At 39.6% G+C, this 14,621-nt stretch overlaps 1 protein-coding gene and 2 pseudogenes across 6 annotated transcripts in view; 2 read left to right on the forward strand and 1 right to left on the reverse strand.

Annotated features, from left to right (window-relative positions):
- Window positions 1-14,621, forward strand: part of EML4 (EMAP like 4) — a 259,337-nt gene that overhangs the window by 131,064 nt on the left and 113,652 nt on the right. The gene's annotated exons all lie outside the window — the stretch shown is intronic.
- On the reverse strand, window positions 496-719 carry LOC128583304 (zinc finger protein 706-like; annotated as a pseudogene).
- LOC128583354 (rho GTPase-activating protein 15-like) lies at window positions 8,545-9,940 on the forward strand (annotated as a pseudogene).

Below are 14,621 nucleotides of genomic sequence, written 5' to 3' on the forward strand. Positions count from 1 at the left end.
CCTGGGCCAGCTTTGAACTCACCAGGCTTGGTGTACGTGGCTGGTGCCCTAGCCACTGTGCTCCAGGTGCCAAGCCATAAAATTTTTTTTTAAAACAGAATTCTGTATAATCTTATAATCCAAGCTGATTTTCATAAAATTCATCTACCTTTATATTTTTATTTTATTTATTGTATTTTTGTTGTAAAATCAGAGTACTACTTGATAAATGAGTTATTTTACACAATATGAACATCAATATAATTACAATTATAAAAAGTTTTTTTATAACGAGGATGGACTGATTTTCAGATTTTCCAATGAGAGTCAACTGTGCATTTATACAGAACTTTCTTTGTATGAAGCCCAGAAGATAACAGCATAAAAATGAGTGTTTCTGTAGCACCTTTATTTTTGTTGATCAACCATTTGTTAGAAAAGCAGCTACAGGTTTGTTACCTAAGGTCTGAGATAGTAGAAGAGCCAAAGGTGTCATGAATTCACCTGTAAACAACTTTATGCCTGAACATCAGCCTGTTCTGGAGGAAGTGGAGTTGGCTCTCAAAGTGCTGCTTGAAGGTCTTAGGGTCTAGACTGGCCTTGTGTGTCCTACAGACAGTGCAGGTATATATTAAGGCAGCTTTGGTGGCAGCCTTTTTGGTCATGTCTTTGTTCTTTTTGTCCAGCTTGCTTTTTGGCATTTTTCTGCTGAGATTGATCTTCTGCTGTCCTCAAGCCATATCTGGGCTGGGACAGTCTTGTGTTGGACAGACAGTGCAGTGCGAGGGGGTCCAGGGAGGTCGTTTGAGGGAGAGGAAAGGGGAGCACGCCCACCACCACTTCAGCCGCCTCTACGCACCCAAGAGGGGAAAGAAGAGAGCTGGAGCCCAACAGCCATCTCCTCTCTTGCCTCACACACTGCCTCAGCCTTAGGGGAGGCCGCTATGCCTGGTGCCTGAGCATGCTGTGCCACTCTCCCAGGCGCCCAGCGCCACCTCCTACCTTGATATTTTTATTTTATTTTTTATTTTTATTTATTTTTTTTGAGATGGAGTCTCACCATGTCATACTCAAAAGAGTGCAATGGCATCACAGCTAACAGCAACCTCCACCTCCTGGGTTTAAGCGATTCTCTTGCCTCAGCCTCTTGAGTGGCTGGGACTACGGATGCCCACCACAACACCTGGCTATTTTTTTGTTATAGTTGTCATTGTTGTTTAGCTGGCCCAGGCTGGGTTCAAACCGGCCAGCCTCGGTGCATCTGACCAGCACCGTAACCACTGTGCTATGGCATCGAGCTGCTTTATATTTTTAGATACAGCTTTAAATTACTTTTGTTCCCCAATCCAAACCATAGAGGATAGTCAGAAAATACAAAGAATGTTTCTTGCTATACCTTCTCAACCTGCCTTATTCATCATATACCTATCCAGCCATACTTTGGTGTAGTTTTCTTACTCCTGGTTGTTTCATCGATGTTGGAAATTGAAATGTTTGCATTTTTGCATGAAATGGATATATGTTACCTGGAAAAATTAAAAAATAAGAACTTGAAGAGAAAAACACCGTATTATAGTCCATTATTGAGGTGTGTGGCATTCCAAATATGGAACACTAGGCAAACCATTGCTATTTGTACATTATGTAAAAAATCATGTTTCTTATCTCAGGAGGTGATGACACTTGCTATTCAGTGTGATAGTGAATAGAACACATGTAAGGCAACATCACGTGTTGATCACATCAAAAAGTGGTGATGGTCTGAGCACTGTGGCTCATGCCCGTAATCCCGCCACTCTGGGAGGCTTAAGAGGTGGAATCCTTGAGCTCATGAGTTCAAGACCAGCCTGAACAAGAGCGGCACCCTATCTCCAAAAAGTAGCTGCTGTTGTGGCGGGCGCCTGTAGTCCCATTTACTCAGGAGGTTGAGGCAAGTGAATTGCTTGAGCCCAGGAATTAGAGGTTGCTGCGAGCTATGACGCCATGGCACTCTACCCAGGGTAACTGAGTGAAACTCTGTCTCAACAACAATAAAAAAATGATGTTGTTATGACATTCAGCATACTCTGTTTGCTTTCTCTATTTGACTATCACATGATTCATGCATCTTCCTCTTTGGCCAGGTTCTGGAGGGTGACCACAGGTCTCCAGATTATGGCATACCACATGCTGACAAAACTCCAGAGAATCCATTGGCTTCTCATCATAAGTTTTATGCAGTTGCCAACCATTTTGTAAGACCAATTCAAAACAGAACAAAAGGGCTTGAATACAGTTTCTTTCCCCTATCGATAGATGCCTGATATTGTTTCCCGTTTCTGGGAATACTGATTGATAAGACACAGAGGATTGATACCAGTGCCAGATGAGGTAACCGTGACACTGTTATGCTTCCATCTATAGACAACATTGCCTTTGCCATCACTTCGATAATCAGATGTGCCTCATTATTTTATCTTCAGAGCTACATCTGATTCCAATGGAGCTTTGTCAACATGATCCTTTCCCCCACTGTACCTATTGCATGGTGTCACCCATTGAACTGGGCTTATGAAGAAGTGCAATACTTATGAAAAAGACAGTGTCCAGGGTGTGCCTCTGTAAGTGCCTTGATAAACTGAAGGACAAGTGATGTACCAACACTGCATTCTTTTTTTTTTTTTTGAGACAGAGCCTCAAACTGTCACCCTGGGTAGAGTGCTGTAGCATCACAGCTCACAGCAACCTCCAACTCCTGGGCTCAAGTGATTCTCCTGCCTCCGCCTCCCAAGTAGCTAGGACTACAGGTGCCCACCACAACACCCGGCTATTTTTTTGGTTGCAGCCGTCACTGTTGTTTGGCGGGCCCGGGCTGTATTCAAACCCGCCAGCTCAGGTATATGTGGCTGGCGCTTTAGCCGCTTGAGCCACAGGCGCCGAGCCCCAACACTGCATTCTTTATGCTGAGTATTTGGGTTTTTACCCTGATGTGGCTGAAACCAGCTAATGTAGCCCAGATGTGTTGACCCACACCAAAACTTATAGCTAAACCGGGTGGACTTTCCTCTAATAAATTGTTTGCACCCATGACATCCAAAATAAGGAACCGTGCATTCATTAATGCTGAAACATGTTTCATTTGAAATAAATTTCATATATCTCTCATTGAGTGTTCTTAGAAGAGGTTGCAACTTGGAAAAGTTGTCCATTGGGTCTAAATTTGCATTGTCAGCAGCATGCAAATTAGAAAATATAATTTCAAAGCAAGTCACATCTCATGGCAGCACTAACAAGTACATTATGCATATCCGTTCTTTGTTTCCAGAACATATGCCTTTTAGGAACTTAGATGTGGCCATTCAAAAAAATAACTCCCAGAAGCATTTGAATTCAGAGGGTCAAGTCAAGATTTTCACCATACTTACAGTGTATAAGTTGGAGTACGTGACAGGGAGTTCAGTGACCTCATCATTAAGAGGAAGTTCAAGAATTTCTGTGGAAGTTCTCACTTTGGTGAAGAAATGTTTTGATGGTTCTGTAACTCTACCTGCTATGAGGCTGTACAGTTAGGTCAACTTTTTTTCATTTGTGAACAATTTTTGTCACTTTTTCTTTGGTGGAGGAGGTTGCTACACAGTAGATGTAGATGGAACTTCATCATCATCAAGAGAGTCATCTTTAGGTGCATACGAGGGATCATCTGAGTCAGACTCAGCATCATAACCATCTTGAACAAAGAACCTGACAGATTGTTTATTGTTCCACCTTCATCTCCCTGGTCCTCATCAGAAACGGTGCTGTAGCATTTTCACATAGCTTGTATCACTATAGCACTTGCTTCTATGCTGTCGTCTGTCTCTAAAAGACCAGTTATTTTATATAAATAAGAGTTTGAGGCATCTTGAAATGTGTATAACGATTTCAGCTAATAAAAGGGGAAAAGATTTTAGGCCTAGTGGTAAGTGTCTTTTTTTTTTTTTTTTTTTTTTGACACAGAGTCTCACTATGCCACCCTTGGTAGAGTGCTGTGTTGTCCTAACTCACAGCAACCTCAAACTCTTGGGCTTAAGCGATTCTCTCGCCTCAGCCTCCCAAGTAGCTAGGACTACAGGCACCCACCACAATGCCTGACTGTTTTTTTGTTGCAGTTGCCATTGTTGTTTAGCTGGCCTGGGCTGGGTTTTGAACCCACCAGCCTCCGTGTATGTGACCAACACCGTGACCACTGTGCTACGGTTGCAGAGCCTAGCGATAGGTGTATTGCCTAGTGCCCCAAAACTGGAACATGCAGAATTTTAAACCCGTAACTAATACATTAACAGTAACAACTTTGGTATTTTCTTTTTACAGAGCAATAGCATAACTACCCTGTTTCCCCCTGTTTCACAGTCTTAAATAAGACTGTGTCTTATTTTAAGGTGTGCTCCCAAAGATGCTCTAGGTCTTAGTTTCAGGGGATGTCTTATTTTTCCTGTAAGTAGGTCTTATTTTCGGAGGATGTCTTATTTTTGAGAAAATGGGGTAGTAGAGAAGTAATAGAAAAAATTTACTATTATAAGGTATGGTGCAGTAAAGTTGTATTTACCTGTATTTCTTTGGATAACTCTTTAAAAGTTCACATCACTTTTGACAAGCTCCCAGCATGCTAGTATCTGCAGCAGTACCTGGGGAGGCAGGTGTGTAAAAAAACCAGACCTCAATGATGACCTTGGGGAGTGTCCCTCCTGTTCCACGAATGGAACATGAGGCATAATTAGGTTAAGATCTTTGGAGGAATAGTCGTTACACAAATGCAACTAGTCTCATAAATAATGTTATGTGTTCTTTTTCCATTGTCTATCTTTTTATAGTTACTGCATTATTAATTTTTTTTAATATGTGAAGATTTAAGGATTACTATAGCTTGATAACTAATGAGTACTTGACATTCCATTGAATGGCTGGACCACTATTTTTTTTTTTTTTTTTTTTTTTTTTTTTTTAATTTGGCCGGGGCTGGGTTTGAACCCGCCACCTCTGGCATATGGGACCGGCGCCCTACCCGCTGAGCCACAGGCGCCGCCCTGGACCACTATTTTTAACTGTGTCACTATAGGACAGTTAAGTTGCTTTTCAATTGAGAAAAGCTGTTGAAATACAGTAGAACCTCTGTTAAGTTGACCACCCAAGAGACTGTAATATAAACTGGTCAACATAAGGAACCAGGCCTACTTACTATACAGATATATATATTTGGGGCTTATTGGTCTTTGGAAATTAGGTTAACTTAAAGAGGTGATCAATATAGGAAGGTGGTCATCTATGGAGGTTCTACTCTATTAGTCTTGTCATCTAAAATTGGTTATGTGCAAGGTTTATCCTGCCCATCTTATACACAACTATGAGAATTGGAACTGATGAAATGACAGAAAAACAAAGTAGTTAGAAGGAATAAGATTGACTTTATTACTGACTGATTTTAAAATTACATCGGGAGCAAAAAGGGAAGTTAGAAAAAAATGTAATTTTCAACTGTGATGAAACATTTTTGTTAAGTACATTTTCTTTTTTTCTACCAGTGCTCTGACAGTTGTTATTCTCATAATTATTCTCGTATGATAGGGCTTAGTAAATTTCTTATTTAAAGTTTACCTTTAAGTTTCAGCATATTAGAAACCTTTAGTGTCAAATATAAGAGCTATAGGTGTGTATTATATTTCTTACAAATTGTATTATTGCTTTTTGTGAACTCCTCTTTGAACTCTAGTAAGGTGTAACCAGTTTCTTACCACTTGCTATATTATATGTACTCTTACCTAAGTAGTCGTTTCAAATTTTTCTCCTAGCTTAAGCATAATTAGCTAATTAGAGAGTGTTATTCAGACAAATTGAACTCTATGTTAGGGATATAGAGTCTTTGTAGAAAGTAATTTAATTCACTCCTCCTACATCTAGATAAGATTATACTTAACCCATCAAGGCAGTTGAGGCTTTTGTTTTACTAAACAGCTTTTTCAGCAAAAGCCATTCTTGATTACCAAGATTTATTTTTCTTTGAAATAACTTTTATTGCTTTAGTGTAAAAAGCAAAAAATCTAACCTACGTTCTTTGTTATAGATTCAGTGCATTTCTTGTTGTTTGTCCTCTATGGAAGCAGTTGGTTACTATTTTTCATTTTGTAACTTCAGAGACTTGAAACCTAGCATTTGTCTTTTTGGCTTTGCTGTGCTTCAGTTAAATTATATAACGTGTACATACTTAAATGACGCTTTATATCCATGAAAAAGATGCTTTCTGAGGATTCTTAAAATACACTTCTGGACAATTGCATTTGGTTATATTTGTGTGTACTTGTCATTATGATGAGTAGTTAATGAACTGTACTGATTGCTGGGCAGTCTTTAGAACATATATCCAAGTGTCAGATACATCCACAAATATTAAAGCCAATCTCCTCACTAGCAAAAATGGCCTGGATTTGACCTGCTTTTGAATATGTATGTTTACTTTGGGGAGGACATAAAGAATCTGATCTGGGCTCTGATCATCTCACTTTTGCATGATCCCTAGAATGTTGGATTGATCCTGGGATTAAGTTATGGGTCTGAGGCACCTCTGGGGTAGTCCTAAAAAATTGCGCAGTGTACTAGAATATCCCAGGTATTGTGCACTTGAAAATTACAAGTTGGATCTATGATGTGTGTAGATCTTCCTGAGCTTGTCTGAAGAGAATAGAATAGTAGAAGAAAGGGGAATTAAATTTGTCTTATCATGTTAGCCTTTCATATTGGTTCCTATACATACAGCACAATAAAATTCCATAGTAGGAGCACATGGGTACTCCTTTAAATATTGAAGATGCTTTATTTTGACCGTAGGAATATTTGAAGTTTGAATTTCAGCCAATACTATGGTAGTAGCTGCTTCTTTGTTCTTTTTAAAGTCATCAAAACCATTTTTTTAAAAAAGAGATGAGGTCCGCTCATGTTGCCAAGAGGACTAGAAGCATATGCCACCATGCCAGATCAGTGAAAACTTCTAATACAGGTATAACACATTTAAATCATACTTAATGCTGTTTAGAAATCAGATTAGCGTTCTTACTTGTTTATTAAGGGTACTTCCACAACTCACAGTTTCTCACATATCACCTGCCATGCTTTGCAGTCAGCCCACTGCCCTGCATCAGTGGCTGAGATGTGGAAGGGCCTAAACCTTGCTTTCTGTTTTCCTGTCAGTCAGTTTTCATAATAAAAGTAGGTATAGTCCCTTCTATTATTATTTCATTTAATCCAAGCATGTCTTCTACAACATCTCAAAAGAAAACAGAACGCCAAAAGGAAAAATTATAATGGACTCAGTGCCCATAGCTCAGCAGCTAGGGTACCAGCCACGTACACCAGAGCTGGCAGGTTCAAACCCAACCTGGGCCTGCCAAACAACAATGACAACTACAACCAAAAAAATAGCTGGGCGTTGTGGCGAGTGCCTGTAGTCCCAGCTACTTGGGAGGCTGAGGCAAGAGAATTGTTCAAGCCCAAGAATTTGAGGTTGCTGTGAGCTGTGACACCACAGTACTATACTGAGGGCGACATAGTGAGACTCTGTTTCCAAAAAAAAAAAAGTTAACAATGAAGGAAAAGGAAAATTGTTCAATGAAAAATCAACAGGTAACTACTTTTTTGTCAATTGAGGCAAAATAATAAGGCATTCTGCTTAATTTTCAGAGAATGTATACAAGTTTTCAAAGACTATAATTTGAAAAGGTATTTTATGCAAAAACATGCTGCAAAATTAGGTGGCGTATGAAGGATTGTATTGTAAGGACAGAATAGTGGAACTAAAAGAGGAACTGAAGCGAGCCTGTCTTCTCAACAGAGCTTTTTTACAACTCAGATAGATTCCATTGTAAAAGCTAGTTATGTGGTAACATATTTAATAGCAAAAAGAAAATTAGAACCATTTATAGATGGTGAGTTTATTAAGCAATCAATGGAAAGTATAGCAGATATAATTTGCCCTGAAAAAACAGGGATATTTCTAAAATCAGTTTGTCTCACTAGACTATACCCAGGTGAATCAAAGAAATTAAAAAATATATCAAAAGAAATTTGGAGAGTAAAACTGCTAATTTAAAATGTTATGCTTTGGTGATGGATGGTAGCACTGAGGCTACAAGTATGTCTCAACTTGCCATTTTTATTAGTGGTATTGATGGTAAACATAATATCACTGAAGAAATGGTTTCTTTAGTGCCATTAAAAGACACAAATAAATTAAGAGATTTGTACGAAGCAGTAAAAAATATTTTAAAGCAATTTTCTTTGTCTGTTGTCAGCATATCTAGTAGAATTACTAATGGTGCCCCAGTGATAGTAGATAAAAGGGAGGGCCTTGGAAAATTAATAGAAGATGATGTAATTGCTTCCCAAAACTCAAGTTTGATGAAGTACCATTGCCTAGTACATCAAGAAAATTTATGTACCTGGCTTGAGGTAGTATGCCCACAGAGAAAGAATTGGGCCCCTTAAGTTGAGAAGGGAGGGTGTTTTCCTCAAAGGAAGAGGTACAGGCATTGAGAGGCGTCCATTACAAATCTTTTCTTAATGGAGCAGCAGGAGACTTACTGGTACCTTCTAAAAATCACAGCAATCTCTGGAAACGAATTTCTTCTCCAGTCAGATATTGACTTCATCATATTGGACTGATTATACATGCTGTCAAAAATGCAGTTGACAGATTGCCAAAAGATTCGTGTTGTTCATCAAGAAACCTGGAATTATTCAGAATCCAAAGATCCCCAAGTACTGAATTGCCAAGTCACTATGATATTGATAGGAAAAACAGAAACCAGAGCACAGAAATTTTTTTTGAGACAGAGTCTCTCTATGTTGCCCTCGGTAGAGTGCTATGATATCACAGCTCACAGCAACCTCAAACTCTTGGACTTAAGTGATTCTCTTGCCTCAGCCTCCCAAGTAGCTGGAACTACAGGCACCTGCTACAACGCCCAGCTATTTTGTTGTAGTTGTTATTGTTTAGCAGGCCCAGGCTGGGTTGGAACCCACCAGCCCCGATATATGTGGCTGGCACCCTACCCACTGAGCTACGGGCGCTGAGCCTGCACAGAAAATCTTTAATGTTCAAACTGCATCATAGTGTTTCTGATACAAGTGACAGAAACCGAGTTAAAAGAAGATTAAAGGCCCAGTGTGGAGGTAAGAGAATCAGTTAAGCCCAGGAGTTTAAGGTTGCTGTGAGCTGCGACACCATTGCACTCTACTGATGGAGACAAAATGAGACTCTGTCTCATAAAAATAAATAAATAAAAATAAAAGCAGATTAAAGAAGTTCTACCTGAAGACATTCCCTGAAAACTGCAAAAGAGAGAGGACTCTCATCGACACATACAGTATGTGAACATGAAAGTTCCACAGTTCCTTGGTTTGTGAAGCAAAGCATTGAAGCTGCTTGTTGATTGAATATATTCAGTTAGTGGTAGTCTGGCAACAATATAGAAGTTGAGATTTCTTGTCAACCAAGAAGAGAGGCTGAATTTGGATGACAGCAGTGGGAGGACGATCCATGCTGTCACTAGAGCACTGAAGATGTTTTTTCCAGGGCCTACCTGAACCTCTCTTCCCATTCAATTTCTTTGGGCAGTTTTTAGAGGCGGTAAAAAATCAGGACAACAAGAAAAGAATTGAAACTATAAAGTCTCTTTTACAAAAACTCCTTCCACCAAATCATAGCACCATGAAAATTCTCTTTGGACATTTAACTAAGATAGTGGTCAGTGCCTCCAAGAGCTTCATGTCTACACAAAGCTTAGGGATCATATTTGGATCCACCCTTCTGCCAGCTAAAAATGAAACAGGGAACATGACAGTCCACATGATGTACCAAAACCAGATAGTTGAGCTCATGCTAAGCAAGTACAGTAAAATCTTCAGCTCAGGGGAAAGACTAATAGAATATGTTCACATGTGTCTTCATGCCTAATATTTTTATCTTTCTGTAAACATTACTAAAATATATTTTTCTTTTCAAGCAACAGATACCTCATTTTGTAAAAACATAATGATTTTATGTTTTAGTTCCAAACATTTGAATAAAATAATTGACAATTTGAAAAAAAGAAAATTTGTGCAGAAAAGCTTTAAAAATGGATAAGGGCATGCAAATTGTTATGAAGACTATGTCATAAGAGCCAAGGGATTGAATCATCGCCTGTTCCAGGAATTCTTTAAAAATACTGATGCTGATTATGACGATATTCGTTACATTTCAGAATTGAGATGGCTAAGTGTCCAAATGTTGAAAAGATTTTGGGACTTGCAGCTTGTTTATCAAGTCATTTATGGTATCAAAAACCACGTTGGTGCCAGAACTTGACAATGAAAACTGGCTTATAGATTTAGCATTTCTAGTGGATTTAACCACTCACATAAATGAGTTGAGTATGCATCTTCAAAACGAAAGCCAACTTATCAGTACAGTGATTCAAACATAACAGCATTCCAAATGAAACTGAAATTATGGCAAGCTCAAATTAAGGCAAACCATTTTATGAATTTTTTTTTTTTTTTTTTGGCCAGGGCTGGGTTTGAACCCGCCACCTCCGGCATATGGGACCGGCACCCTACTCCTTGAGCCACAGGCGCCACCCCCATTTTATGAATTTTGACACATTGGCTGATTGCAGTTTTGTGAACAATGAAGAATATACAGCCTTTTTCATTTGATACAAGAATTTGAAAACAGATTTCTAGACTTCTTGGAAAATAATATTTTGGTGTCTTTGCAGCTAAATTTTCAGTCATTATAAATATGCTGCTTGGCTTGGCTCCTGTAGCTCAAGCAGCAAGGGCACCAGCCACATACACCAGACCTGGCCGGTTTGAATCCTGCCCAGGCCTGCCAAACAATAATGACAACAACCAAAAAATAGCCAGGCATTACGGCAGGTGCCTGTAGTCCCAGCTACTTGGGAGGCTTGAGGCAAAAGAATCGCTTAAGCCCAAGAGTCTGAAGTTGCTGTGAGCTGTAACACGGCACTCTACCAAGGGTAACAGCTTGAAACTCTGTCTCAAAAAAAAAAAAAAAAAAAAAATAGGGTGCTGGCCCCATATGCCGAGGGTGGCGGGTTCAAACCCAGCCTCGGCCAAACTACAACAACAACAAAAAAAAATAGCCGGGTGTTGTGGCGGCGCCTGTAGTCCCAGCTGCTCTGGAGGCTGAGGCAAGAGAATCACGTAAGCCCAAGAGTTAGAGGTTGCTGTGAGCCGTGTGACGCCACGGCACTCTACCCGAGGGCTGTACAGTGAGACTCTGTCTCTACAAAAAAAAAAAAAAAACGTTACTTGCCAGTTTTCAAATGGAAGGCATAGAGCTGCAATTTGACATTCAAAGAAAAGTTTGATCATGTCTCTTTACTGGACTTTTACAGGTTCTATCTTTTCAGAGAAAAATATCCTCATTCACAGTCACACTTTATTCGTGTCATCCCTTTTTGGCAGTACCTACATTTGTGAGCAATTATTTTCAAGAATGAAGTGCATTCGATGTAAAATTAGAGCCCAAGTATCTGATGCGGACCTTGAGAACTCACTACTTCCATTTGAACCAGATAATGATCCTTTAGTTTCTCATGCACAACGTCAAACGTCCATCTAGTTTTATGTTGCCCACTTTTCTTTTATAATAAAAAAATGTCAAAAACAACCGCGAAGACATTTTATTACTTATATATGTAATATATATTTTCTGTATTAGTGATCACAAACTTGGGACTTCTGCAATGATTTTAAAAGAATGGGCCACTGTATAATTAGGGTTATTGTGTGAGGACTTTTTTTGCTTATCTGTGGTGGCAGTTGTCATGAAAATTATGCATAGACCTTTTTTTTTTTTTTTTTTTGCTTATTAGCTTTTGTTAATGTTTGTATATTTAATGAGTGGCCCAAGACAATTCCTCTTATTCCAGTGTGGCTCAAAGAAGCCGAAAGGTTGTACACCCTCTGGTTAAAGTTAAGAGTTACAGGTCTATTACTTCAAGCCCGAAACTAGAAATGATGAAAGTGCAGAAAGCATATTGAAAATAGAGAGGCTAAAAGCTAAGACCTCTTGTATCAAACAGTCAAGTTGAAAAATTCTTGAAAAGTGCTACACTAGTAAGCACATGAATGATAAGAAAGTGAAACAGCTGTATTGCTGATAAGGAGAAAGTTTGATCTGGATAGAACAGTGGTTCTCAACCTTCCTAATGCTGTGGCCCTTTAATACAGTTCCTGTTGGTCGCGACCCTAGTAGATTAAACCAGCCACAACGTTCTCTTAAGCCAAAGCCTAATCCAGAGCAAGGCCTTAATTCTCCTCAGTTCTGCGAAGGCTGAAAAAGGGTAAGGAAGGTATAGAAGCAAAACATTGAAGCTAGCAGAGGTGAGTTCATGAGATTTACGAGGGGGAAAAGCCATATTCATAACATAAAAGTGCAAGGTGAAGCAGCAAGTGCTGATGGAGAATCTATGGCAAGTTATCCAGACAATCTAGCTAAGATCTCTAATGAAAGTTGTTTCACTAAACTATTGTTTAGTGAAAATAGTTTTTCAGTGTAGACAAAGGAATCCTCTATTGGAAGAAGGTGCCATCTAGGGCTTTCAGAGGTAGAGAAAAGTCAATGCCTGGCTTCAAAGGATAGGCTAACTCTTTTTAGGGGCTATGGAACTAATGACTTTAAGGTGAAGCCACTGCTTATTTACTGTTCTGAAAATCTTAGTCTTTTAGAATTATGCTAAATGTACACTGTATGTGCTCTACAAATGGAACAACAAAGCCTGGATGACAGGCTGTTGTTATAGCGTGGCCTACTGACTCTTTTAAGCTTACTGTTGAGACCTGCTGCTCAGGGAAAAAGATACCTTTCAGAATGACTGCTATTGACAGTATACCTAATCACCCAAGAGCTCTGACGGAGCCGTCATGCTGATTAACACAACATTCATTCTGCAGCCCTTGGATTAGGGTCATTTTGACTTGCAAGTCTTATGACTTAAAAAATAGCTGTAGCTGCTTATATGAGTGATTTCTCTGGCGGGTCTGGGCAAAGTAAATAGAAAATCTTCTGGAAAGGATTTACCATTCTAGGTGCTATTAAGAATATTCATGATTCATGGAAAGAAGCCAAAATATCAGCATTTAAAGGAGTTTGGAAGTTAATTCCAACCCTCATGGATGACTTTGAGGAGGCTCCTTTAAGACTTCAGTGGAGGAAGTAGCTGAAGATCTGGTTGAAATAACAAGAGGATTAGAATTAAAAGTAAAGTCTGAAGATGTTCTGAATTATTGTAATCTCATGATAAAACTTGAATGAATGGGCTCGGCACCTATGGCTCAAGCAGCTAAGGCACCAGCCACATACACCTGAGCTAGCGGGTTCGAATCCAGCCTCGACCCACCAAACAGCAATGACGGCTGCAACCAAAAAAATAGCCAGGCGTTGTGGCAGGCTCCTGTAGTCCCAGCTACTTGGAAGGTGGAAGCAGGAGAATCGCTTGAGCCTAGGAATTGGAGATTGCTGTGAGCTGTGATGCTACGGCACACTACCTAGGGCGACAGCTTGAGGCTCTGTCTTCCAAAAAAAAAAAAAAAAAACCCAAAAAACAAAAAACTTGAATGAGTGAGTAGTTACTTCTTATGGATTAGCAACCAAAGTGGTTTCTCTTTTTTTGAGACAGAGTCTCACTTTGTCTCTCCCAGTAGAGTGCTGTGGCGTCACAGCTTACAGCAACCTCCAACTCTTGGGCTCAAGCAATTCTCTTGCCTCAGTCTCCCAAGTAGCTGGGGCTACAGATGCCTGCCACAATGCCTGGCTATTTTTAAAGATGGGGTCTCACTGTGGCTCACACTGGTCTCAAATCTGTGAGCTCAGGCAGTCCACCTGCCTGGTCCTCCTAGAGTGCTAGGATTACAGGGGTGAGCCACCATATCTGGCCACAAAGTGATTTCTTGAGAGAGAATGCACTCCATCTAAGAAGGTGGTGAAAATAGTGTGATCATTGTTGATGATAACAAAAGATTTATAATATTACGTAAATAGTTGTGAAAAGTAAGAAAACTTTTTGGGGAGATACTGCCAAAGGCATGTCTAGTCTGCATTTTTTCATATTTCAATTGGATCTTGGCATCAGATAATAACTAAAACATCATCTACTAAGAGCTCAGTAAGTTCCCTCTGTAGTTCTCTAGGTGCCTTGGTCGTATCAGCTAGGTGAAGCTGAAATGCTAATTTGACTGTGATGTCATGGTTCTCAAAGTCAGTGAATCTTTTCATTCTGTTCTCCAATTAATAGGTCTATAACAGCTGCATAATCTTCACGATTCACATTTGTCATTCGCCTCCATGACCTTTGCTAGCTGGAAAAAATGTTCATTCAAAATTTCCTTTTGAACAAGTGGTGTTTTGAAATAAAATAGCTTTTTTCAAAATGCTTGGATTTTTAACTACGTATACCACATATATGGATTCAAGTTGTTTTGTTGAGCAAGACCCCATCTGCACTAAAAATAGGAGAAACTAGTTGGGCGTAGCGGTGGGCATCTGTAGCCCTAGCTACTTGGGAGGCTGAGAAAGGCTGAGGCAAAAGGATCACCTGAGCCCAGAAGTTTGAGGTTGCTGTGAGCTA

Source organism: Nycticebus coucang, chromosome 4 (assembly GCF_027406575.1).
Source record: "Nycticebus coucang isolate mNycCou1 chromosome 4, mNycCou1.pri, whole genome shotgun sequence".
NCBI lineage: Eukaryota > Metazoa > Chordata > Mammalia > Primates > Lorisidae > Nycticebus > Nycticebus coucang.